The sequence below is a fragment of the Pongo pygmaeus genome, chromosome 3 (assembly GCF_028885625.2).
Source record: "Pongo pygmaeus isolate AG05252 chromosome 3, NHGRI_mPonPyg2-v2.0_pri, whole genome shotgun sequence".
NCBI classification, from domain to species: domain Eukaryota; kingdom Metazoa; phylum Chordata; class Mammalia; order Primates; family Hominidae; genus Pongo; species Pongo pygmaeus.
This window is the reverse complement of record NC_072376.2, coordinates 135,586,903-135,608,963: the sequence shown is the minus strand read 5'-3', so window position 1 is coordinate 135,608,963 and position 22,061 is coordinate 135,586,903. Positions and strand designations below refer to the sequence as shown.

Here is a 22,061-nt window from a genome sequence, read left to right as displayed (position 1 = left end):
CCTCCAGACAGACAGACAGACACACACACACACACACGAGGTCTTATTTTTACTGCTCTACACAGGGCCCTGAGAATCCTTAATTTTAAAGTTGGGAAAAACGTGAAAGGATTCCTTAACTCATTGTCTGTGACAAATCCAACTACTTTTTAACTCTTAACAATTGCCAAATATAAAATACTTGAAATTTACGAGATGCTCCGTTTAATGGGACAACTCAAATGCTATAAAATTAGATCAAGTAACATGCTTAGTATTTTTAAATGTTACTTAAAACTTATTGAGACAAGATATGCAGCACATTCTCAGGATTATAAACTCCTACTGACAACTGCTGCTTGATGGTCAAAAACTTTTAAAAAAGAGAAGAAACCATACACATTGGTATACAACAACGTTTGCAGGAAATGTCATGTTTTACATTTTGTTAACTGAAATTGAACCTGACAAAAAAACCAAAAGTCTACAAAACCGACACCCATGTCATTTTAAATGATGAGGTAGATTGTTTCCTATGCAGTAAAGTGAAGATAACAAAAAAAACCCATACAACTTTCAAATCCTCTTAAAAAAAAAGTTCAAGTTATAGTCACTTTCACAAACAAGACATTCATAAACTATAAGATGGAGTGGTCATATTCAGACAAGTTCTGTACTTGATGTGTTAATCAGAGATTCAATAATCAGTCTTGGATCAATCAACTCTCCCCAAAATACAGTGATCTTGCTCTCCTGCATCACAGCGTACTCTACTACCTCGGTTCCATTTTCACTGTGATAAACCAAATCAAATTTCCCAGGTTCTCTCAAGGCAGGTAAGGATGAAAGAATTTCTGTATCTACTTGCTCTATCTCTGGATTGTGGCTTAATATTTTTCCTTGTAATCAGAGACATCAGGAGAGTGTAACTGGATATTAGTTCCAAAGATTAAATGTAATCTTTTCTCCAACTTGAGGGGCAGCTGCTAACAGCAGTAACAGACTATACAGTCCTTCTAGTGTGTCTCTACCGGATTCTGGAAAACAGTAGATGAATTTGTTACCACTTCATTTAATTGCTGTTGTCTCTGGTTGTCAGTGCTTCTATTTACAACACAGGAAACAGGATGCCCTCGTCCTCGACCTCTCCCCCACATGCCCCGTCCCCTAGCTCCCTTCCAAGAAAAAAGGTTCTCTCCTCTACCCCATCCTCTTCCTAAACTGGGGAGAGACACACTGGGAGAAGGACCAGGAGCCTGTCTGCCACCATTTAAACCAGAACGCTTCCATCCAGTAGCACCTGCAGTCTGTGATGACAGCCCAGGGCCTGGACAACCTCTTCCTGCAAAAAGGCCTACTGTCTCTTAGAAACCCACAGCACACTCCGGGGTGCTCGATGACATCAAGCATTCGTCTCTGATTCTGAACCAGAATCTGAACTAGTAGATGATGTTCCAGAGGTCTTGCCCTTGCTGGGGGTTAAGGCTAAAGCCAGGTTTTGTAGCCAGTTTGTCTGCAGTTGTACTTTTGGTAGAGGGTCCTTCCTTTGATTACTTAGTTGGTAATTTCTCTGAGGAATTTCTGGCCTCCAAAGTGGCTTTGCTGGGACCATCACTGATTGATTCATGACAAGACTCAGACCCCGAGGAGGAACTGGGACTCTCGTTTGAGCAAACGCTTACACCACCTTTCCTTTTGGTTTTAACAAGGCTGTTTCTAGCAGAGCCTTTTGGAGAACTGTGTCTCTAATTGGCCCAGTCTTTTACTGCCTGTACTTTAGGTGACTTGGGATTCCTGGCCTTTTTTTCATATTCACATTTCTCCTTTTTCTTTAGTGATTTTTTTTTTTTTTTTTGGTCTCTTTGTTATCACCCGTTGTGCCACAGGTTGCTTTATTTTTTCTCTCTCTCTTTTTTTTTTTTGCTTATAGTCTGATCTGTGACCGCTTTTTGTTCTAGATCCAAGACTTTCTCATTATTGTTATTGTACTCTTGCCTCTCCCAATGCTTCTTTGAACAGTTGTAATCTGGTTTAGTTTCTTCATCCTCCTCTAACTTAAATGCCCGCTTCTTTGCTTTTCTAAGTGATAAATTAGTACTGTTACCATTACTGGTGACTACAGAATTCTCAGCAACTCCTCTCTCTTCTAATTTAACTCTGAGGCAGTCATTGTATTGTCTCTCATCAGGCATGTGCTCTCGGTGGGGGGGCAGGAACCCCTGCTCCAGGTAGCGGCCTCGGAGGGCCCCCAGAACCGAAGCCAAAGCGCTGGCGGATGAGACTAATGAGATCTGTGACAACTCGGCGCCTGTTCAAGCCAACCAGAAGCCAGGAAGGCCGTACAGTGCGGGGTAGCTGGCGGTGGGTAATCATATTGAAGCCGTAGCCTAACCGGCTTGGAGGCTGCCATCTTGCTCAGAGCCCGTGTTAGTATATTTTATGTGTGGCCCGAGACGATAATTCTTCCAATGCGGACAAGAGAAGCCAAAAGATTGGACAACTCTGAGCAAGACTGAATTTATATGACTATCAAGGCCTGTGTGGAAAAGGTAAATAACTTATTAAAATATGCAACTCTCAAGATGTTTTTGCATGCCAACTCTCCTAGTGACAATGGTGAAGTAAGAGTTAGAACTAAATATTATAGGTATAGGATACTCAGTTTCACTTCTGCATTTCATTACTAACTGGTGGAGGAAGTTCCTTCTCTCAATTTAGGAATCTCCAATAATAATAAATATATATTCTACAGGCATTTCATTATTATAGAGGTCCCATCTCCTGGGCTGTTTAGGACTGCTGACTATATTGAGACTTTGTGCTACTGGCATTTAACAGAAAAGATTAAAATAAATTAAATGATCTGACTTATTTTGAAGACAGGAAGAAATATAAGAAAATGCTCAAAGAGGAACATTTCTTTGTGGGATAATCTCTCTGTGAGACACACTGAGAGAGCTTTTACTTATTATGGAAGTTCTCTAAAATGTAAATGAAACACATCAATCAAGTGATTCTTATAGTCATTAAGATCCATGTGTTGGTAGAAGGGCTATCGTTAAAGGAGGAGTAGTGGGGTTTAAGAAGAGCAAGGAAGTAGACTTAATGGAAAGCAAAACAGAGTAACTGAAGTTCTATTTATATCTCAGATGGCAACAGTGAGCTATAAATTTAAGATTCTGGCTTCTTGGTGAAGACTGTTTGTCATGTAATTAGATGTACCTTGTTGTCTTCCTAATAGGTAAGAATAAAAATCTTAAAAAGGGAAAAGGTAAAGAAAGAAAAAAAATAAAAGCTCAAAGAGTCCATTTCAAAAATCACTAAAATTATTTTTTTAAAAAAAGCTTAAATAACTAGCTTGGGAAAGGTACTATTAGAAGTATGGAAAATAAGAGGAAATGGATGATACAAAAAAAGAAATGCAAAATCAAACTATGGGGTTTTGTAAAAAGCTCAACTCTCTACTAATCAAAAGCCAAAACATCCAAATTAAAATAGTGAAAAGCTGTTTTCAGCTTATAAAATTAGCAAAGAGTAAAATATGGACTTCTCAAGGCCAGTGATAGACAATGAGTCAACATTGTCACACACTGGTAGAAGAAAAAAATCATAATGTTTATTAAATGTACTTGGCAACATATTTTAGAAGTTCATACACTTTTACCTAGTAATATTACTTCCTAGACTATCCTCCCAAAACAGTTCAGGAAATACAAAAAGATTTCTTCTTTAAAGATTCATGGCACAACACTCTGTATGACAGAAAAATAACCTAGAAACAACCTCAATGCTAAACATCAAACAACTATTAAATGAATTATAGAATACCTAAAGAATGGACAATCATATAGAAATAAATTTTAGAAAATATTTTATATTTTCTGAAAATTGATGTAATAAAAAAGCAGAATATAAAGATTTTAATACATTATAATCCCAATTAAAACACATACACACAGGTCAGGAGTTCAAGACCAGCCTGGCCAACGTGGTGAAACCCCGTTTCTACTAAAAATACAAAAATTAGCCAGGCATAGTGGCCGGCACCTGGAAACTCAGCTATTCGGGAGGCTGAGGCAAGGGAATCACTTGAACCAGGGAGGCAGAGGTTACAGTGAGCCGAGATCGCGCCACTGAACTCCAGCCTGAACGCCAAGAGTGAAAGTCCGTCTCAAAAAAAAAAAAACAAAAAAAAAAACCACATACACATATATGTATTTCCAAAAATTGTTATTTTTAAAGTGGTAGGAATACAAGCAATTTCTATATTATCCATAATAATTTTTGGTATTATGAAAATTTTCTACAGTGAAACTGCATTACTTTTATCATTTGACATACTCGTGTGTGTGTGTGTGTGTGTGTGTGTGTGTGTGTGTGTGTGTGTGTGTATGTATAAAAGCATGAGGACAAGGAAGCAGACTAAGATCCTAGAAGCTGTGGTCAAGAAAAAAAGAAAAGCATGATGCAGATGGGTAATTAAGAGGTTCAGCCAAAAACACAAACAAAACAAAACAAAAAAAGCCTTGATGAGTGCCCAACGTTGTCAGGAAACCACCCATTCATCTAGTAGAACTAGGTGACAAAGTTAGAGAAATGACTGATTCACAAATCTAGGAAATTTTCTTAACCTACGTTTCCTTTATTATTACAACTGTAATTCGTTTATTCTTTCCAACTATTGTACTGTGGTTAAAATTTACAACTGAAATAAATTCAATCAATTTTAAGAAATGTCTTCTATGTGCAGGATTTGTCCTAGAGACTGTAGGGGCACAAAAATGAGTGTGATAATGTCCAAAAAATCTGAAATCTAGAAAGAGAAATAAGAAAAGTATCCTAAAAGAGACAGTCTCTACACATATAAAATATCTATCTGTCTTTACACAAATTAATACAAAAGCTACTGAAAAACAGCTTTACAATTCTCAAATAAGATAGTGAAGACAGATTTGAAAATTACATACATGTAAGATGTCAAGTTTTTAGAATATAAAAATAGCAGCAATTCCCACCTTGTTGATTATGAGAATAGCAGATATAAGAAGTATAGCCTACAAGAAATTATAAAGAAGGATTAAGAATTATCTGTATCCCAATACCTAAAAGTAACCATTGTTAATATTTTGGTGTAGGACCTTCTAGCCTCTCCAAATGCAAACACACGTATGTGCATGTGTATGTATGGTTTAACATATTCACAATTTTACATTCTGATTCTTTTTAACTTCATACTTTTTTGATATAGTAAGTATCTTCTAAAATTTAGAACTTGGTAAAAAAAAAAAAAAAGGTCTTGGGTTCAAATCTCAGACCCACTACTTACTATGTGACTTTGGATAATTTACTTCAACTCTCTAAACTTTTTCCTCTTCTATAATATGGGGATAATAAACCCTAAGGTCTCAGGATAATTGTGAGAATTAAACAGGAGAGTATACGTTAAATTAATTGTACTTTGCTTGGCATGTGGTAAATATTTAATAAATACTAGATACTTTATTTAAATGTCTGAGAGATGATTATAAAGTTTATATTCTGGAGGACTACTGAAAAAAATTAGCCATTAAATTATCTTCACTTTTTTTTTGTTCTGATCACTTTAAACTAAAGGCAAACCAATTTTGCATTTTGATTTTAGTACCTGAAAGCCAGATAAATGATTACTCTTTCTATGGCTGTGATAATAATTCACAAATAAATATGAATCAGCTTAAAAAGCCTGGCCAACATGGCGAAACCCCATCTCTACTAAAAATACAAAAAAAAAAAAAAAATTTAGCTGGGCGTGGTGGTGCATGCCAGTAATCCCAGCTACTCAAGAGGCTGAGGCAGGAGAATCGCTTGAACCTGGGAGGCGGAGGTTGCAGTGAGCCAAGAGCATGCCACTACACTCTAGCCTGGGTGACACAGCGAGACTCTGTCTCAAAAAAAAAGCTTATTATTACACAGAAGAGTTCTAAAGCATAAGAAGTCATGGGAAAAGTTAGTCTGTAGAGAAGGATAAACACTACCATGAAATCATAAAATCCTAGAACTAGAAGAGGAATTCAAAAGCTAGCTGTTTCACTATCCTACCTTCAGACAGTATATTATCTTTCAACACCTCTCATCTTTCAACAAATACTACTTTAAGCTTAAAATTGTTTTTAATTCTAGAACCTTCTTTTTAATAACTTACAATATATCATAACTACCGTAAAATTATTCCTACAATCTAGCCTAAATTATTTTTACAATATAACCTAAATTATTCCTGAGAATATTTGTATCCGATCTTATTCTGACCTAATGAAAACAGTGAACAGCTGCTCACATATGGCTTTATAACTTTTTGAGTTAAAGTCAGAAGTGCAAGAACAGCTGTCAAACAAGCACAGAGCAGTGAGATAAATTTCCCAAGGAACATGTCCCTGACAAACATCCTATAGTTAGTTCTTCCTAGCCAAACACCCCAAAACAAAATAAAACAACAACAACAACAAAAATTCAAACTGTACACCCATAGAAGCCAAGGAACTTGATGATCAGGTTAAAAATAAACAGAAAAAAAATACTTTTATGGACAAATTCCAAGGGAGCAAAATAAAATTAATGAACTGAGCTGCAGACATTAGAAGAATTACTGAGAGAGGAATTCCATAACTCCAGGGGGACTGACGATGTTTTTATACATCTATGAGTCAAGATCCTCTTGCTTGCTGGGTGCCAAGTTTTTTACCACCAGGGACAAAAATTCTTTTCAAAGTATTATTTTAGAGAAAATGCCATGACATCTTGTTTTCTCATGCTAACAACTCCCAATGTAAGGACAAGAAGTCAGGCAGTGGCAATTGGGCTGGCACCTGTTCCAAATTCTTTGTGGGGTCATACGCTAACTTTTCAACAATGTTCAAAAGACACATATTTTGTTTAGAAATCATAAATGTACCAAATTACTAAAGATACTACATATTGCAGGAAAAAAAAAGTTGAAAAAACCAACCTCCAAGGTCAAGAACAATTATAAATTTCCAAATGCTTCTTTAATACAGATAAAGCAAGATTAGGAAGCAGTAACTGTTAAAATGTGTTCTTAGATCTAAATGAAAACAAGTAAAAGCCATTAGCTGTGTACAGTGAAAAGCAAGAAAAAAAAATTTTCCCATGCTATAAAGACACATTCTATGAAGACTGTTTTTTGTTTTTTTTTAAAAAAAAGAAGTCAAACTTCCAGTTTCACTATGGTGCCATAAGGCAACTATAGACTCTCTCTCGTTGATTAAAAAGAAAAATGTCAGACAAAATACAAAAATCACTCAAGGACCCTGAAAAGCAATGAAAAGCAGACAGATTGTGCAGACAAGTAAAATGTGAAGAAGTGCTATGCACAGGGTGAGTGGGAAGGGCTGAGTATTCAAAGAGGTCTTTGCTTTTCTTTTCTCCCAGCCTTTCCCCTCTTTGTTTTATTTCCATTTTCCATAAGCAAGCTTAGGTTGAAAACATCTAACAATTTCACAGGTGGGAGTACAGAAAGCTAAAAAACTAGATTAGAAAGAATATAAGGAACTATACACCAAAACTGGGCCACTAATTGCTCTTGATTTGTTGGGATTTGTTGCTCTTTAGTAAATAACATTGAGAACCTCACTAAACATATAATAGCTAAGAGGGCCAGATGCTCATAGATGTCATATTTAATAAGTAAAGACATTAAGATGGGAATTATTCAAGTTTAAAAAATATAGGTATCTGAAAAAAATGAAAAATATTATCAACTTAAAGGTAACTTTTTTTCAAACTGTATAGATTTCAATAATCAGTTTAATGGTTATATTAAAATCTTAGCTCAATTTCTAAAATATCATTACATTACAATCACACTTAGCACTGTCCTCAGATCTGGCTATGCATGAAGTCAAACCTTATAAATATAATAAATTATCCAAGTAACTTCCCTTAGAGTACAAAAATGTATGTCTTAATTCACCTTAAAAATGGTTAACCATTTACACAATGAGCTTTTAAAAACTACCTACTTTTGTCAGATGAACAAGTATAAGAAAAAAACCTCATAAAAAATGGAAACTTAAGAAAGTAACAAAAATTAAGACTCAGATATGACAACAGCATAAAACTCGCCTACAAAATTCTTCATACCTCATGAAAATATTTTGCTTTTTCTAATTTACCAAATTCCTTGAATAACTTCCCTATAATTACCAGCAAATGCTTTGAATATTTAAGAAAACTGCTTAGTAACTCCTGCAATTCTTACCATGGCATAGCAGAACTGGGAAAGATAAAGGAATATGGATAATATAGAAACGAAAAACAAGGAAACTAAAAACAGAGGGAAGACAGAGGGGATTCTACGGATTGACCCCCAAGCCCAGGAGCTAAGTATATGTTTAACAAGCTTCTTAAGTGAATTTTAAGTCAATCATATGGAATACTACATAACCAAATGCCCCAAAACTAGAAGAAATCATTTTTAATAGTAAAAATGTTTAAATGAGTTTTGATTACTTTTCTTGATAATTTGAGGCATGAGTAATTAACAACCAAACTATTTTTTGTATATGTGTGTATGACTAGGACCTTCCTAACATAGTACCTTCTATATTACATATGTTTGGTGCTTGGTAAAGAAATAAATTAATAGGCCGACATGTATTTCTCTTGTATTATCTTACAAGTAAAACAACAGAAGGGGTAAAAGTGACAGAGGGACAAGCTGGTAGGAGGTTAAGATGGGCAATATAGAAAAAAGTTGGAGATTTGCTGCACCTACCAACCCATCATCTAGGTTTTAAGCCCCACATGCATTAGGTATTTGTCCTAATGCTCTCCCTTCCCCTGCCCCCCAACCCCGACAGGCCCCGGTGTGTGATGTTCCCCTCCCTGTGTCCATGTGCTCATTGTTCAATTCCCACTTACGAGTGAGAACATGCAGTGTTTGGTTTTCTGTTCCTGTGTTAGTTTGCTGAGAACCTGCACATTCTGCATACGTATCCTGGAACTTAAAGTAAAATAAAAATAAAGAAAAAAGTTGGAGAGTTAGTATTAAACTCATAGATGTGGTCAGGTGAAAAAGGTTACCAATTGTCAGGCCTCTGAGCCCAAGCTAAGCCATCATATCCCCTGTGACCTGCACGTATATATACATCCAGATGGCCTGAAGTAACTGAAGAATCACAAAAGAAGTGAAAATGGCCTGTTCCTGCCTTAACTGATGACATTACCTTGTGAAATTCCTTCTCCTGGCTCATCCTGGCTCAAAACCTCCCCCATTGCACACCCTGTGACCCCCACCCCTGCCAGCCAGAGAACAACCCCCTTTGACGGTAATTTTCCTTTACCTACCCAAATCCTATAAAACGGCCCCACCCCTATCTCCCTTTGCTGACTCTCTTTTCAGACTCAGCCCGCTGACACCCAGGTGAAATAAACAGCCTTGTTGCTCACACAAAGCCCGTTTGGTGGTCTCTTCACACAGACGCGAGTGAAATTTGGTGCCGTGACTTGGATAGGGGGACCTGCCTTGGGAGATCAATCTGCTATTCTCCTACTCTTTGCTCCATGAGAAAGATCCACCTATGACCTCTGGTCCTCAGACTAACCAGCTCAAGGAACAGCTCACCAATTTTAAAGCCGGTAAGCGGCCTCTTTACTCTCTTCTCCAACCTCTCTCACTAACCCTCAATCTCTTTCTCCTTTCAATCTTGGTGCCACACTTCAGTCTCACCCTTCTCTTAATTTCAGTTCCTTTCCTTTTCTGGTAGAGACAAAGGAGACACGTTTTATCCGTGGACCCAAAACTCCGGCGCCGGTCACACACTCGGGAAGACAGTCTTCCCTTGGTGTTTAATCACTGCGGGGATGCCTGCCTGATTATTCACCCACATTTCATTGATGTCTGATCACCGCGGGGACGCCTGCCTTGGTCATTCACCCACATTCCCTTGGTGGCAAGTCAATTGCGGGGACACCTGCTTTGGCTGCTCACCCACCCCTTCTGTGTCTCTCCCCACCCCTTCTCCACTTTCCTGGGGGGCAAGCACCCCCCCACCCCTTCTCTCCATGTCTCTACCCTTCCTTCTCTCCACTTTCCTGGGGGGCAAGCACCCCACACCCCTTCTCCACTTTCCTGGGGGACAAGCACCCCCCACCCCTTCTCTCCGTGTCTCTACCCCTTTTCCACTTTCCTAGGGGGCAAGCACCTTCCACCCCTTCTCCACTTTCCTGGGGGACAAGCACCCCCCACCCCTTCTCTCCATGTCTCTACCCACCCCTTCTCCACTTTCCTGGGGGTCGAGCACCCCCCACCCCTTCTCTCCGTGTCTCTACCCTTCCTTCTCTCCACTTTCCTGGGGGACAAGCACCCCCTACCCCTTCTCTCCATGTCTCTACCCTCTCTTCTCTCCACTTTCCTGGGGGGGCAAGCACCTCCCATCCCTTCTCCACTTTCCTGGGGGGCAAGCACCCCCCATCCCTTCTCTCCATGTTTCTACCCACCCCTTCTCCACTTTCCTGGGGAGCAAGCATCCCCCACCCCTTCTCTCCATGTCTCTACTCACCCCTTCTCCACTTTCCTGGGGGGCAAGCACCTCCCACCCCTTCTCCACTTTCCTGGGGGGCAAGCACCCCCCACCCCTTCCATGTCTCTACCCACCCCTTCTCCACTTTCCTGGGAAGCAAGCACCCCACACCCCTTCTCTCTGTGTCTCTACCCTCTCTTTTCTCTCTACTTTCCAGGGGGGCAAGCACCCCCCCACCCCTTCATTCTGTCTCTACCCTCTCTTTTCTCTGGACTTGCCGCCTTCACTATAGGCAACCTTCCACCCTCCATTCCTCCTTCTTCTCCCTTAGCCTGTGTTCTCAAGACCTTAAAACCTCTTCAACTCACACCTGACCTAAAATCTAAGCATCTTACTTTCTTCTGCAACACTGCTTGACCCCAATACAAACTTGACAGTGGTTCCAAATAGCCAGAAAACGGCACTTTCGATTTTTCCATCCTACGAGATCTAGATAATTCTTGTCGTAAAATGGGCAAACGGTCTGAGGTGCCTGACGTCCAGGCATTCTTTAACACATCGGTCCCTCCCTAGTCTTTGTTTGGTGGTCTCTTCACAGGGATGCGAGTGAAACCAATATGTAAAAGTGTACAAAGTCTATACATACATGCCTTGTATCACATTTCCTAGCCCTAATCTGTCCAAATAGTTGGGTCATAAGTTCAAACCATTTTCTCTGATTTCCTTTGATGGTTAGCTGATAATAAAGTTTTTGTATACATGGAAATAAAAAGCCTACTCTGCCAAGACTGGCTGAAGGGATGCTCCAAATGTTTATTAAACGCGAGGCAAAGAGAGAAGATATCTCTGGGTCAGAAAGCTCAGCAAACTCATATAAGCAAACTTTAAAAGCAGTTCAGATTCTGTGTCCTGAGGTATAGACTAGAAAGTAAGCTCCCCAATGGGGAAGAATAATCAATGCTGGCCAGAGAACAAAGATGTTGGGGAAAGAGGACTGTTACTGATGTTTTGGTTTGAAGGCAAAAGGTAGGAGGACAAACCTCTGATAAAGAGTAAAGAAAGTATTAGAAAACAATCCTTAAAACACAGTCTTAATGGGCAATATTTAGAAAAGAAAAAAAATTTTAACTTACATCAAAGTTTGTCCCTGAATGTTGAATGTGCTACATGTAATAGCTGGGGGTATGAGTTTACTGGTACAGAACCAACTAGGGAATTCAGCCCAAAGTATGTCACAAGAAAATTCTGGAAGAAGAACTTGCCTTGAGAAATTGGACATGTATCTCAGGCACAGAGTGAGTACAATGAGATAGGTCAAGCAAGTCTCAGAAGTAAGCAAGCCCACGTGGTTAGATCACTGAGCAAAAACTGACTGTCTTAGGGTAGAAATTACCTAATTGTGCCATTTTTATAACTTAGGGTAAGTGTGGGGCCCATGCGTTACAAGTGTGTATTTATGGTTAACAAGAGTCAGGCTGCTATAAGTAGAGTTGGTAAAGGTTTTAATATCTAATATCCATTCATTTTCTCAATTATTTATGTATTCACTCATTGATTCAGATATATTCATATTACTGCATGGCTGTTTTGAATGCTTGGCCTGGCTCTAAGAATACAAAAATGAATAAAACTGACACGGTCTCTACATTGTGGAGCTTACAGTCTGGAAAAAAAAATACATTAAAAAATACACTAATACTTAAACTAAGGACTAGATAAAAAAATTATACACAATACTACAAGAGCCCATGACAGGCCTTGAGGGTCCTCTAAGTCAAGTATAGCTTCATAAAGATCTGACATTTAAGCAACAACATGAAGAATGAGTAGGAGTTAGGCAATTCAAGAGAATGAATGAGTTTGTACCATTTGGAGTCCCTAATACTAAATTTTAATTTGGCTTGTAGAAGGAAGAGAGGCATATGAGAATAATGGAAAACTTATGCTGAAGGGCCAGACTGGAGTTTTACTCCAGATTCTAATCTAGTAAAAGAGACCAATTTTAGCTTCCCTAATCTGCACTTTGACCAATTCTTGTTGTTCCTTCTGGCTTCCTTTCCCTGTTGTCTCCAGAAAGATATGAAGTTGTGCACAGCGATCTTGACACCACTGCAAAGAAGGCTGCATATTAATTAAAAGTTATCAGATAAGAAAAGCCACTGAGAACAAATTTGGCATATAAGCACCATAATGGCCTAAAATCTGATTAAGTATTTCTGAAGGGCTATGAGATTTTTAAATTAGATAATTAAAGGTTCAAAATATATATTATACTTTAGTTAGACTGTGATGAAAATTGGAACTTCATGTCTGGTTTTCCTCCCAAAACCGTCAATCCCAGTCAAACCGTAAGAAAACATCAACCAAACTCAAATTGAGAAGCATTCTATAAAAGACCTGACCAGTACACCTTAAAATCGTCAACGCCATCAAAAATAAGAAAAGAAATTGTCACAGCCCAGAGAAACCTAGAAACATGATGACCACATGTAATGTGAAAATCTACAAGGGATCCTCAAACAGACAAAGGACATTAGAGGAAAAACTAATTCAATCCAAATAAAGTATGGAGTTAGTAAACTAGAGATGTATGTACTGGTGCACATAAAAACAAGTATCAGGCACAATATCCCAGTATGTATGTACCTTGGGCCATGCTGTACCAATCTGACCAGATGATAAGTTTATACTGACAGTGTGATTTATGGTGAATGCTTGTTTTTGCCCTGGGAAGTACTGGAAACTGGATAGCTGAGGTCAGTCACGCCAGCACTGTAGTATACCAACGTGACTAACCTCCAGTAAAATTCTGGACACTAAGACTCAAGTGAACTTCTCTGTTTGGCAGTGACTTCACACCTGTTGTCAGACATAGTTGCTGGGAGAATTAAGTGCGTTCCCATGTGACTCCACTGGAAAAGGACATCTAGAAGCATGTACCTGGTTTCTTCTGGACTTTACCCATGCACCTTTTCCCTTTGCTTATTTTTATCTGTATCCTTTCAGGGTTAACAAATCATAACCATGAGTGTAACAGCTTCTGAGTCCAGTGAGTCCTTCTAGTGAATCATCAAGCCTGAGAGTGGTCTTGGGGACCCCAGTGAAGACAGATGCACAGACAGATAGGTAATAAAATTACAAACAAATTAACAGTTGTCCAGAACTCACACCTCCCCCAACTCTCCATCTACATTCAACCCAGGACATTAAAGAAAACTTTATACCAAACCTTTAAACTTATCCTTAAATTTATTTCAGGCCTATGATGGAGTTCTCAAACATCTGCTGCTAGTTTTCAGATTAAGTTTAATCAATCTACCCTACTTTTCCCATTTTAGCATCATACCCCATTTTACCTTAGAGCATTCCTCTTTCTATAGGATCAAAACGAGAAGAAATTTCATCCTTAACAAGCTTTTTTTTTTTTTTTTCTGAAAACGTATACTTAAAACTGCAAAGCAGTTCTCTAAAGAGTACATGAAATTCAGACAGCAATTTTAACACAGGACATGTGAATATGTCTTCTGCTGTGGCATGGCTGTAAATCATTAAATATGGGACTTTCAAAAATGGACAAATAGGGACCTTTGTTTCTGATCATAAAGTAAAAAAGATAACATTTACCTTTCTGTCTTGCTATAGTTTGGATATGGTTTGTTTGGTCCTGCCAAATCTCACTGAAATTTGATCCCCAATATTGGAGGTTGGGCCTAGGTGAGAGCTGTATGGATTGTGAGAGCAGATCCCTCATGAATGGCTTGGTGCCATTCTCCAGGAGTAAGTTTTCACTCTTAGTTCCCATAAGAACTGGTGACTGAAAAGAGCCTGGCATCTTCTCTTGCTGCTCATCTTGCCATGTGATCTCTACATGCAAGCTCCCCTTCACCTTCTACACAAGTGAAAGCTTACTATAGGCCTCACCAGAAAGAGATGCTGGTGCCATGCTTCTTGTACAGCCTGCAGAACCATGAGCCAAATAAACCTCTTTTCTTTATAAATTATCCAGCCTGAGGCATTCCTCTATAGCAATACTAAATTCTATAGCAATACTAAATGGACTAAGACATGTCTGGAAAAAACAAAACAAAAACAAAAACAAAAAAACTAAACTAAAAGAAGTAAACAAAATGTATAAAGTATCAACTTTCAGGACACTGAACATCTGAATGAAAGACAATGACCCTTGAGAGAAGGGAAACTAATAAGATGAGCCCTATGATGGCACCCAACTTATTGACTGGAAAAAATTCACAGGTCATACCAATGGAAACCTTAGGCAGAACCTACAAACTCCCTGAGTTGAGAAGACAGAGCTAGGAGTATGGGAAAGGCAAAGTGGCTAGAGTTTGCAGGGTAGAGTACTGAAGATAATAAATAAAGTTCCCAGGGAGAAAAACTTTAAAATTTGCAGAAGGTCCATATATATATATATATATATATATATATATATATATATATATATATATGTATACATATATATATATATGTATACATATATATACATATGTATATGTGTGTATATATATATACACACACATATATACACACATATATATATACACACATATATATAGGCATGGAGAATTTAATAGGCAAGAAAGAAGGAAGAATAAAACAGCTCCCCTGTACAGAGACAGAGGGAGTGGGAATTCAAACAAAGAGAAAACCCTGTGTGTGACGGAAAAGTGGCTGCCAAATATTCACACATGAAGAAAACACAAAAGACCAAAGAAAAGCACCTAAAAAGAATAGAGGAAATAATACCCAACGCTCACAAAGGGCCAGGAACAGTGCCTCCTCCGAATAGCCAGAGTGGAAACTCATAATTCATAAGGCATTAGGTAGAGTACTAAAAAGGGCCCTACCTCAATAGAGTGGAAAAATTAACCCTATTCGAAACACTGCCTTAGTCTCACCTCAGAAAATTTAAACACAAGACTCAAAAGGATCAAACTGTTACCAAAACACTTAACCACACCTCAAAACTACACTCAAAAATATTTTTATAAATACTAAAATTCTTATGAATATTTAAAAACCCACCTCCCAACAAGGTAAAATTTACAATGTCTAGAATTCAATCAGAAATTACCAGGCATGCAAAACTCCACTCTAGTCCCCAAGACCATGGTTTCCTTTTACAAAAAGAAAAGAAAGAAAAAAAAAGAGAGTAAAAGAAAATAACTTTGCAACTGGAAAAAAAAAAAAACAACAAGCATGCAAAGAAACAGGAAAATATACCCGTAAGGAGAAAGAGAAAAACCAATAAATTGAAACTGATCCAAAAAGTACACAGATGATAGGATTAGTAGACAAGGACATTAGAAGGTATTATAAATGCATTACCTATGTGCAAATAAAGGAAACATTGAAAACAGTAAGTAGAAAAGTATAACATTTTAAAAAGATAAAAATCAAACTTCTAGAGAAGAAACTACAATGTCCATAATTTTAAAAGGCGCTGAATGGAATTAACAGCAGATTAGCCATTTCAAAAGGGGAAAAAGGCTATGAACTGGTAGGCACAGCACTAGATACAGATCACCAAAAACCAAACAAAAAAAGTAAAAAAGAAGACACAACCTCCATATATATGTGTGTAATTTGAGTCTCCAGTGAAGGAGGAAAGAGCAAACACTAAATATTTGAAGAAATTTTTTTTTCAAATTTGACTAACACTTTAAGCTCAAATATACAAGATGAATAAACCGAAAGCACAGGAAACATGAAGAAAACTACCAAGGCACATGATTACCAAAATGCTTAAAACCAATGATAAATGTTAAAAGCAATGAGGTGGGGCCGGGGGACATGTTATATAGACAAGACAAAGAAAATGAAGAAAGCAGATTTCTTTTCAAAAAAATACAAGACAGAAGACAGTGCAGCAAAACCATTAAAGAACACGAGGGAGGAATGTCAACGTAGAATTCTTTATTCAGTTAAAATAGCTTTCTAAAATAAAAACAAAATATGTTTTCAGATATTAAAAAAAAAAAACCAAAACTGAAGTAGTTCATGACCAGGAACATTATAGGAAATGCTATATTATAGGATGCATTATATCATGCATTAATGCTATATTAAATGCTGCATTATAGGATGCATTATATAATGCATTAATGCTATATTAAATGCTGCATTATAGGAAATGTTAAAGTAAGCACTTCAAGAGTAAGGAACATGATACCAGATAGAAACTTGAATCTACACAAAAGACTAAAGGGAACTGGAAATGGTGACTACATTGAGTACATATAAAGATCACTTTTCCTTAATATTTAAACTCTTCAAAAGAAAATACTCTGTTTAGTGCAAAACTGATGACAATATGCTTTGAAGTTTACAATATATGTAAAAGTAAACGTATGACAACAATAGCATAAAGGCCAGGAGGGGAACAATATAAATATATTGTTCTAAGGTTCTTATACTGTACACATGGTATAATAACACTTAAAGGTAGACTGTGATAATTTAAAGATGTCCCAAGGGAAATTCTAAAATATACTGAACTAAATGGAAGTGAAAATACACTATATCAAATATGTGTGATGCAGCTAAAGCAGTGCTTTAATTAATGTTTATGGCTTTGAATGCCTATATTAGAAAAGAAGAAAGATCTAAAATCAGTAACCACACATCCCACCTTAAGAAACTAGAGGAAGAAGAAGAAACTTAGCATAAAGCAAACAGAAGGAAAGAAATAACAAAGATTAGAGTAGAAATAAATAAAATAGAAAACAGAAAACCAATAAAACAAGGCTGGGTGCAGTGGCTCACACCTGTAATTCCAGCACTTTGGAAGGCTGAGGTGGGCAGATCACTTGAGGCCAGGAATTCGAGACCAGCCTAGCCAGCCAAATGGCGAAACCCTTCTCTACTAAAAATAACAAAATTAGCCAGGCGTGATGGTGCACGCCTGTAATCCCAGCTACTCGAGTGGCTGAGGAACAAAAATGGCTTGAACTCAGGAGGCAGAGGTCGCAGTGAGCCATGATCATGCCATTGCACTCCAGCCTGGGCGACAGAGTGAGACTGTCTCAGAAAAAAAAAGAAGAAGGAAAAGAAAGAAAACCAATTTGAAAAGATCAATACAATTGATAGACCTCTAGCCAGGGAAAAGAGAAAGTAAACACACATTACCAATATCAAAAATGAAAGACTGGACATACCACTGATCCAACAGACATTAAAAATATAAGGAAATACTATGAACGACTCTGGCCATAAATTCAACAACTTAGGTGAAACAGAATTCTTGAAAAAATACAAACTAACAAAACTCACTTGAGGAAAAAAACCAGATAACCTGAATAGTCCTAGATTTAGTAAAAATATTAAAATTTACATAAGCCTTCCAAACAATGAAAATTCCAGACCCAGATGATTTCAGTGGAGAACATGTAAGGGAAAAATAATACTAATTCTACACAATTTCTTCCAACAAATAAAAACTAAAGAGAATACTTCCCAACTCATTTCACTATGCCAACATTATCCTGATATCAAAAGCAGACAAAAACATTCTAAGAAAACTACAGAACAATATTCCTCATGAACATATATGCAAAAATCCTCAACAAAATATTAGCAGACAGTATTCAGCAATGTGTAAAAGGAATACTACATTCAAGTGGAGTTCATTCCAGGACTACAAGACTGATTCAAACATTGAAAATCAATTAACATAATTCATATTGACAGACTAAGAAACACTAGATTATCTCAATAGATAACAAAGAAAACATTCAAAATAATTTAAGATCCATTCATAATTATAAAAAAAAGAAAAAAATCACCTCTCAGCGAGTTAGAAATGTAATGGAACTTTCTTAACCCAATAAAGGACATTTTAATTAAAAGCTAACATCATACTTAATGATGAATGGGGATCAGGAGTTACTGTTTAATGAGTATGGAGTTTCAGTTTGAAAAGAAGAAAAAGTTCCAGAGATGGATCCAGTGATGGTTGCACAACAACGTGAATGTACTTAATGATGCCATGCTGTACACTTAAAAACGGCACATTTTATGTTACGTATATTTTACCACAGTAAAAATAAACAAAATTTCTCCATATAAAGTTCTCAAAACTTCAAGTTATAGTTAAAGTTTCTAGAAGACTATGGTTACACACAGAAATAGGGTTAACCCTGTCTAGGGGGATAAAAATGAATCGAAGATCTAAATGTAAGAGTTAAAATTATAAAACTCTTAGAAGAAAAAACAGAGTAAACCTTAAAGCCTTTGGATTTGACAACAGTTTTTCAAATGTGACACCAAAGGTACATTCAACAACAACAACAAAAAGATATTGGACTTAATCGAAATTTTTTTTCAAACTTTTGTGCTTCAAAGGACCCTATCAAGAAAGTGAGACAACTAACTGAATGGAAAAATATATGTGCAAATAACATATCTGATAAAGGAATCATATCTAGAATACATAAAGAACTCTCACAACTCAATAATACAAAGACAAATCACCCAATTAAAAATGGGAAAGGATCTGACTAGACATTTCCCTAAAGCAGATACAATACAAATGGTCAATAAGCAAATGAAAAGATGCTGAACATCATTAGTCATTTAGGAAATGAAAGTCAAAACCACAATGAGATAATACTTTACACCCACTAGGATAGCTATAATCAAAAAGATAGATAATAACAAGTGTTAGCAAAGAAGTGGAAAAAATGGGAACTCTCTATGTACTACTGGTAAGAATGTAAAATGGTGCAGATACTTTGGAAAATATCTAGAAGCTCCTCAAAAGGTTAAACATAAAGTTACCATATGACTCAGCAATTCCACTTCCAGATATGTACCTTGAAGAATTAAAAGCAAGTATTCAAACAAAAACTTGTACATGAATGTTCACAGCAGGATTATCATAATAGCCAAAAAGTAGAAACAACCCAATTGTCCATCAACTGATGAACTGATAAATCAAATGGGCTATATCAACACAATGGAATATGATCTGGCAGTTAAAAAAAATTAAATACTGATACATGCTGCAACATGCATGAACCTGGAAAACCTATGCTAAGTAAAATAATCCAGTCACAAAGAGCCACATATTTTATGATTCCATTTATATAAAATGTACAGAACAGGCAAATCAAAGTGATTATCTAAGTGAGATGGGCAGGTTGGGAGGTGATAAGTACAGGGCACAGGGTTTCTTTTTAGGATGGTGAAAATCTTTAAAAATTGACAGTGGAGATGGTTACTTGATTCCACGGATATACGAAAGACCATGGAATTGTACCCTTTAAATGAATAAACTGTTTGGTATGTGAATTACATCTAAATAAAGCTGCTACCCAACAAAAACACATGGTGTGATGGCTAATTTTAGATGTCAACTTGACTGAATAAAGGGATATGTAACAGCTAGTAAAGCATTATTTCTGGGTGTATCTGTGAGGATGTTTCCAAAGAAGAATGGTGTGAGTCAATGGACTCATTAGGGAAGATCAGCCCTCAATGTGGGCAGGCACCATCCAATCAGCTGAGAGTCCAGACAGAATAGAAAGGCAGTAAAAAGGCAAAATTTGCTCTTTTTCCTGGAACTAGAATACCCTTCTTTACCTGTCCTTGGATATTGGGACTCTACGTTCTCCAGCCTTTGGACTCTGGGACTTACACCAGCAGCCCCCTGGGTTCTCAGGCCTTCAGTCTCACTGAGAATTATACCACTGGCTTCCTTGATTATGAGACCCTGGGACTTGGAATGAATCACACTACCTTCTACAGGCTTCCCTACATCTCCAGCTTGCACGCAGCCTATGAGGGACTTCTCAGCCTCCATAATTGTGTGAGCCAATTCCCTAATAAATCTCCTCTCCTCTCTATCTATCTATCTATCTATCTATCTATCTATCTATCTATCTATCTATCTATCTATCTATCCATCTACCTACCTACCTAGCTATCTACCTAGCTACCTCTTTACCTACCTGCCCATCCATCCATCCACCCATCTATCCATCCATCCATCCCATTGGTTGTTTCTCTTGAGAATCTTGACTAATACATATGGAAAGGCAAAAGAACTATTTCTGAAAAAATAGGAACTACCATAAACTGCTTCACAAAATATCCACTCAGCCATTCAACTAAAATTAAGTTAGTTGTTATTATTTGCCAAGCACTAGGGATACAAAGGTACACAAGACACAATTATGTCTGCAAAGCATATATGTGTATTTGGAGTCCATGTGTATGGAAGGCATGAGGTGTACACATTACAGGATCTTTGGTAACTGAGAGGTCATAAAATAACTTTTCAGGCAGATAGGAGGACAGCATGTGCAAAAATATGAAGTGGTTCAACAAGACTAGAGCATAAAGTGAGATGCAAGTGGAAAAGGAGGCTAAAAAGCACAGATTTCATCCTAGAGATGATCAATAGGCAGTTAGGCTGATAGATTTTAAGCTATATTAGTAATTTCTTTTGGAAAGATCACACTATGAAGTAATGGGACCAGTGAACTAAAGGGCGAGATAAATGAGTATACAATTACTTCATATCTGTATATAGTAAAGTGATGAAGTGTGGTACCACAAAAGAACCACGTTAACCCTACTAGTGGGTACTAGTCTTTATGTAAATTATTATCTCCTTCACTCTGTCTGAAAATATGTAACTGTAGCAAACACTCATGAAGTATTTAAAGAGCACTGATCAAATATACAAAGAAGCATAGCATATGCCTCTATCACAACTTCAACATTATTTCTAAATACAGAACAAGATAACCATCAGAAATTGCAAATTAAATTTTCCATTTAGAGTCTGAGAGGAAGGCTATTTGATTTCACCAACAGTTTATCAGGATCAGAGCTGAGGATAGAAATTGATGATCCTTCCAGTAACTTGTGCTATCTCTCCCATTTTTCCTTCTTTATAAAAGCCCAAGAAAAGTAAGGTATAAAAAGAAAAGTGAAATGAAAGAGTTAACCTTCTGAAATATTTAAGGAGATTAAAACTACAATCTTGATTCTGGCACTATTTCCTGGTAAAAAGTAATCTACTTTCCCAAATGTGCTTTCCTGTTCAATTGCTATTACTTAAAACTATAAAAATGCACAAGAGAAGTTGGCAAGAAAGACTGGGATCTTGGGAATGACAGAAGACACTTTTCTGTCTAGACAACAAGAAGCAAATCAAAAGAAACCAAGTTTAGAAGCCCTGCCAAGAACCAATATGGAATTAATAGCATTTCCACAGGTTATACTATTTATTCCAAAAAAAGCAATCTTTTATTTAATAAAGCATCATAGAAACCCTCAATCTTTGAGCCTGTAAAAAAATAAAATATAAAATGCAGTACTGTATTTAAAGAATAAAAACTAAAATGAATTTCTTCTAATTATCCTAAAGGGATATGAAGAATGAAATATAATTATAGTCAATTAAACTACTTCACTCAAACCTTTGCACCAGAAATGTACTGCTAATGAGCTCATCCTATGAAACTCAACTGACTGTCACATTCTGATGTTCTAGGCTCATCTGAAAAGGTGCCAGGTGAAAATATAGTAGCAAAT

At 37.1% G+C, this 22,061-nt stretch overlaps 1 protein-coding gene and 1 pseudogene across 3 annotated transcripts in view; both read right to left on the bottom strand.

The window, feature by feature from the left end:
• AFG2A (AFG2 AAA ATPase homolog A) overlaps positions 1–22,061 on the bottom strand; it is a 409,766-nt gene that overhangs the window by 315,738 nt on the left and 71,967 nt on the right. The window lies entirely within an intron of this gene.
• On the bottom strand, positions 640–2,478 carry LOC129035283 (coilin-like; annotated as a pseudogene).